Genomic DNA, 6,946 nt, shown 5'->3' with positions numbered 1-6,946 from the left:
AAGTTCCAACCAGAGTATTCCTTCTTGTCTGCGTGAGCAATGGAACGTCAGTGCCTTGCATGAGGAAAAGGCATGATCAGCGCATGGCTGCTTGATGGACACCTGACTGATTCTGCTCTCATTCTCTCCCACAACATCATAGAAGTCTCATTGGAATTTCTATTGATTGCTGACATCTAGTGGAACCCCTAGGCAGTGCAACATCAGTCATAACTCAATTGGATTTCTTAAAGGACTCTGGTGAATACAGACAAGCTCAGATTTCTGACTTCCTGTTTTGATTTCAACTCAGGATTTTGCCTGCCAATATGAGTTCTGTTAATCTCACAGACATAATTCAAACAGTTTTAGAAACTTTGGAGTGTTTTCTATCCAATACTACTAATAATATGCAAATATTAGGAACTATGACTGAGGAGCAGGCCGTTTGAAATGGGCACCTTTCATCCAAGCTACTCAATACTGCCCCTGCAGCCATAAAAAGTTAAAGGAGGAGTGTGCCAATTGGATGAGCAGAGCCAACTACATTTAGACTGACTGACTGACTGACTGGATATGGCTTTGTTTTGAAATGACAGAATCCACCATGAAACAAAAACATGGACTAGACTCCAACAAAAGCCAGTGAACATTCAGACTGATCCAAGGTGTCTGTAGACTGTAGACTGTCTGTAGATGTTATGTTATTATATTTGACAAGGTCACACTTCTTGATATCAATCAATAAATCAATCAAGTCTTTTTTTTTTTACTTTTCACACCAGCAGTTGTCACAAAGTGCTTTGCAGATACCCAGCCGAAAACCCTAAAGAGCAAGCAATGAGGTAGAGTGGTGCCAAATGAGATGGCTGCCGTTTTACGATCCCGTAACCAATTGTGATATTGTGTATGTTTTTTCGTGTTATTTGTAAGTTATGTTGTACATAATGTTTCTGCCACCGTGTCTTATGACCAAAAATAGCTTCTACTGTAGATATCAGGACAGCGATTACTCACCCCGTACTGGAGGAATACTTTTTCTTCAATGAGTCGGACGAGAAGGATTTACTTCAGACGCCCGACAAGGCCCTCATCCCCATCATTCACAGGAGAAAGAGACAGAGATATCAGGGACGAAGGTCCGGGTGCCTTGTAAGGATCCGACGCCGCGAGGGTAATCTACCTTAACCATCGGTCCTATTAGCCAACGTACACTGGATCGATAATAAAATAGACAAAATTTGATCACGTATATCCTACCAACGGGACATTAAAAACTGTAATATCTTATGTTTCACCGAGTCGTGGCTGAACGATGACATGAATAACACACAGCTGGCGGATTTTAAGCTTTTTCGGCAGGATAGAACAGCAGCCTCTGGTAAGACAAGGGGTGGCGGTCTATATATATTTGTAAACAACAGCTGGTGCACGAAATCGAAGGAAGTCTCAAGGTTTTGCTCGCCTGAGGTAGAGTATCTCATGATAAGCTGTAGACCACACTATCTACCTAGAGAGTTTTCATCTGTATTTTTCATAGCTGTCTATGTACCACCACAAAGCGATGCTGGCACTAAGACTGCACTCAATGAGCTGTATAAGGCCATAAGCAAACAGGAAAACGCTCATCCAGAGGCGGCGCTCCTAGTGGCCGGGGACTTTAATGCAGGGAATCTCAAATCCGTTTTACCTCATTTCTACCAGCAAGTTAAATGTCCAACCAGAGGGAAAAAAACTCAAGACCACCTTTACTCCACACACAGAGACACATACACAGTTCTCCCTCGCCCTCCATTTCGCAAATCTGACCATAATTCTATCCTTCTGATTCCTGCTTATAAGCAAAAACTAAAGCAGAAAGCACCAGTGACTTGGTCAATAAGAAAGTGGTTAGATGAAGCAGATGCTAAGCTACATGACTGTTACGCTAGCACAGACTGGAATATGTTCCGGGATTCTTCCGATGGCATTGAGGAGTGCACCACATCAGTCACTAGCTTCATCAATAAGTGCATGGATGACGTCATCCCCACAGTGACCGTACGTACATACCCCAACCAGAAGCCATGGATTACAGGCAACATCTGCACTGAGCTAAAGAGTAGAGCTGCCGCTTTCAAGGAGCGGGACTCTAACACTATGCCCTCCGACGAACCATCAAACAGGCAAAGCATCAATACAGGACTAAGATTGAATCGTACTACACCGGCTCCGACACTCGTCAGACGTGGCAGGACTTGCAAACTATTACAGACTACAAAGGGAAGCACAGCCGCGAGCTGCCAAGTGACACAAGCCTACCAGATGAGCTAAATTACTTCTATGCTCGCTTTGAGGCAAGTAGCACTGAAGCATGCATGAGAGCATCAGCTGTTCCGGATGATTGTGTGATCACGCTCTCCATAGCCAATGTGAGTAAGACCTTTAAAAAGGTCAACATTCACAAGGCCGCAGGGCCAGATGGATTACGAGAACCTGTACTCTGAGCATGCGCTGACCAACTGGCAAGTGTCTTCACTGACATTTTTAGCCTGTCCCTGACTGAGTCTGTAATACCAACATGTTTCAAGCAGACCACCATAGTCCCTGTGCCCAAGAACACTAAGGTAACCTGCCTAAATTACTACCGACCCGTAGCACTCACGTTTGTAGCCATGAAGTGCTTTGAATGGCTGGTCATGGCTCACATCAACACCATTATCCCAGAAACCCTAGACCCACTCCAATTTGCATACCGCCCCAACAGATCCACAGATGATGCAATCTCCATTGCACTCAACAATGCCCTTTCCCACCTGGACAAAAGGAACACCTATGTGAGAATACTATTCATTGACTACAGCTCAGCGTTCAACACCATAGTGCCCTCAAAGCTCATCAGTAAGCTAAGGACTCTGGGACTAAACACCTCCCTCTGCAACTGGATTCTGGACTTCCTGACGGGCCACCCCGAGGTGGTAAGGGTAGGTAACAACACATTCGCCTGCTGATCCTCAACACGGGGGCCCCTCAGGGGTGCATGCTCAGTCCCCTCCTGTACTCCCTGTTCACTCTTGACTGCATGGCTAGGCATAACTCCAACACCATCATCGAGTTTGCCGATGACACAACAGTGGTAGGCCTGATCACCAACAACAATGAGAGGAGGAGGGAGGAGACAGAGACCTGGCGTGTGGTGCCAGGACAACAACCACTCCCTCAACGTGCTCAAGACAAAGGAGATCATTGTGGACTACAGGAAAAGGAGGACCGAGCACACCCCATTCTCATTGATGGGGCTGTAGTGGAGCAGGTTGAGAGAGGGCACGACAAAGCCTATTCCCCCTCAGGAGACTGAAAAGATTTGGCATTGGTCCTCAGATCCTCAAAAGGTTCTACAGCTGCACCATCGAGAGCATCCTGACTGGTTGCATCACTGCCTGGTATTGCAACTGCTCGGATAATTGCCAGGTAATTGAATGAGAATTTGGCAGTACGTCTCTCTCTCTCCCTCTCCCTTCCTCTCTCATTCTCCCTTCCTCTCTCCCTCTCCCTCCCTCATTCCATCCATCCATCCATCTCTCTCTCTCTCTCTAACCCTTCCTCCCTCTCCCTCCCTCTCTCTCTCTCTCACTCTCCTTCCTCTCCCTTCCTCTCTCTTTCTCCCTCTCCCTCCCTCTACCTCCCTGTCTATCTCTCTCCCCCTCTCCATCTTCCTTCCTGTATCTCTCTCTCTCCCTCTCCTCCTCCCTCTCTCTCCCTCTCCTCCTCCCCCTCTCTCCCCTCTTGCTCTCTCTCTCTCTGTCTCTCTCTTTCTCCGACCCTACTCCCCCGCTCTCTCTCCCTCCCTCCCTCTCTCTTCCCCCTCCACCTTTCTCTCTCTCTCTCTCTTCCTCCCTCCCTCCCTCCCTCCCCCCTCGCCTGCTCTCTCTCTTTCTCTCTCTCCCCCTCCCTCTCTCTCCCACCCTGTCTCCCTCTCCCCCTCTTCCCTCCCTCTCTCTCTCTCTCCTTCTCCCCCTCTCTCTCTCCCTCTCCTTGTATCTCTCTCCTCACACTAGCAGAGACACAGACTATCCTGTAATCATTCATCACCATCCACCCAGCGACAGCCACTCTTAACCCACTCTTGTTTCAGGTGCAGGTTCTGTGCAACATGTGGTGCCTGTCTGGACTGTGTTGAGGGTGTTTATGTCTCTCCCATATCCTACCTTTCACACACACCTGCTAGGATTATGAGTAAGTTTCCATACTACAGTAACTATTCTGCATCCCAAATGGCGCCCTATTCCCGTCATAGTGTAAGTTCATATACCCCAATAAAGGTATATTATTCTCTATAGAGGTCCATCAGCTTCATTCAGGTATTTAAGGGCTACCTGTCACAATCGTCATGGGAAGAAGTGGACCAAAGCTCAGCGTGGAACGTGTTCATTCTATTTATTTCTTTAATGTACACTGACAACAACAACAAAACAACATACGAACGTGACGTTCTGCAGGGCAAAACAACAACCAGTGCAAAAATAAGAACCCACAAATGAAAGAGGGAAAAAGGACTGCCTAAGTATGATTCCCTATCAGAGACAACGATAGACAGCTGCCTCTGATTGGGAACCACACTTGGCCAAAAACAAAGAAATAGAAATAAAGAAACTAGAATGCCCACCCTAGTCACACCCTGGCCTAACCAAAATAGAGAATAAAAACCTCTCTATGGCCAGGGCGTGACACTACCTCTATAGAGGTCCATCAGCTTCATTAAGGTATTTAAGGGCTACCTCTATAGAGCTCCATCAGCTTCAATGAGGTCTTGGAGGGCAGCCTTTTAAATTGGCCTGAGTCAAAATAACACACATACACATGCTTACACACATGCCCAGTCTCACACACACACGCACGCACGCACGCACGCACGCACGCACGCACGCGCGCACACACGCACACACGCACACACGCACACACACACACACACACACACACACACACACACACACACACACACACACACACACACACACACACACACACAGGCATCAAGGTGAAACGGTCACCAGACTCCTTGACCTATTTAAAGAAGCATATTTGGGTCCATATCCATACAGTGTTTCAGAATAGGAATGCTGATCTAGGATCAGGTTATTCATTATGATTCAAAAGGCAGATCTGATCCTAGAATACAGGCCTTAGTCTCCAAGGCGACGGCGAAACAAAAACACCTCAATAACTCCTGAAGTTGACAGATTCCTCAGGACAACAAGTATTTTCTGGAAAGGGGCCCCGTTCAAATATCATGTGTATCCTTGCTTCCTTCCTTCATTGAAGTGATCATGATTGGACAGGTGAAGTAAAGGAAGAAGGAGGGATGCACTTTTAAAGAATTAGAAAGGGGCGGAGGATACCTCTAGGGACCTCTGTAAACTGGGGTTGAGGATACCTCTAGGAACCTCTGTAAACTGGGGCTGAGGATACCTCTAGGAACCTCTGTAAACTGGGGCTGAGGATACCTCTAGGAACCTCTGTAAACTGGGGCTGAGGATACCTCTAGGAACCTCTGTAAACTGGGGCTGAGGATACCTCTAGGAACCTCTGTAAACTGGGGCTGAGGATACCTCTAGGAACCTCTGTAAACTGGGGCTGAGGATACCTCTAGGAACCTCTGTGAACTGGGGCTGAGGATACCTCTAGGAACCTCTGTAAACTGGGGTGGAGGATACCTCTAGGAACCTCTGTAAACTGGGGCTGAGGATACCTCTAGGAACCTCTGTAAACTGGGGCTGAGGATACCTCTAGGAACCTCTGTAAACTGGGGCTGAGGATACCTCTAGGAACCTCTGTAAACTGGGGCTGAGGATACCTCTAGGAACCTCTGTAAACTGGGGCTGAGGATACCTCTAGGAACCTCTGTAAACTGGGGCTGAGGATACCTCTAGGAACCTCTGTGAACTGGGGCTGAGGATACCTCTATGAACCTCTGTAAACTGGGGCTGAGGATACCTCTAGGACCCTCTGTGAACTGGGGCTGAGGATACCTCTAGGAACCTCTGTGAGCTGGGTCTGAGGATACCTCTAGGAACCTCTGTGAACTGGGTCTGAGGATACCTCTAGGAACCTCTGTGAGCTGGGTCTGAGGACACCTCTAGGAACCTCTGTGAACTGGGGCTCAGGATACCTCTAGGACCCTCTGTGAGCTGGGTCTGAGGATACCTCTAGGAACCTCTGTGAACTGGGGCTGAGGATACCTCTAGGAACCTCTGAGAGCTGGGTCTGAGGACACCTCTAGGAACCTCTGTGAACTGGGGCTGAGGATACCTCTAGGAACCTCTGTTTAATACATCTCTGGTACCCTCTACTGGCTCTCATGAGGATGTTTTTTGATTCCAAGGCCAGGGCATCTAGCCTTCTCTCTTCACGCTCTCTCTCAGATGCCACTATAGATGCCTTGTATGAGACCGTGGCTTCTACTTTTGGAACAATGAGAGAGAAATAACCTAGGTTCACTAAATGTAGATATCTTCATTCAAGGAAATAACTATGGAGGGAGAGGCTGTAGGCATACCATCACTCTGCTGTCAGCCACTGTTCTAGAAGGTTTTCTAAATAAGTCCAACGGTAATATAACATGTGAATGCTACATAGAGAAGCAGTCAACTAACACACTATTACTAAATATCATAGGCAGATCAAATACTGTAGAAGCCTAGCCCTAGTACACACAGCTTTGTAGGAAACGCTTCATTAATGCATTACACTTAATCAGCCAGTAGAGGGAGCTACAGGCCGAATAATGAAATAGAAAGTTAAGACAGAAAGTTCAGCAGTGGCGCTACATTGTTTGGGTTGTCATTATCTGGGCAAGTGGCAAAGTCATTAACCCAGCCTATTGTTTCTGCACGAGAAGTTTCTACTTTCTACACTTTTTACACACAGCAGCAGCGAGCACATGCAAGAGGGATTTCCTCACATCAGCTGTAATAAACACGTAGGGTAG

This window comes from Salvelinus namaycush, unplaced genomic scaffold, assembly GCF_016432855.1.
Source record: "Salvelinus namaycush isolate Seneca unplaced genomic scaffold, SaNama_1.0 Scaffold435, whole genome shotgun sequence".
Taxonomy (NCBI): Eukaryota; Metazoa; Chordata; class Actinopteri; order Salmoniformes; family Salmonidae; genus Salvelinus; species Salvelinus namaycush.
This window is presented reverse-complemented; position numbering follows the sequence as displayed.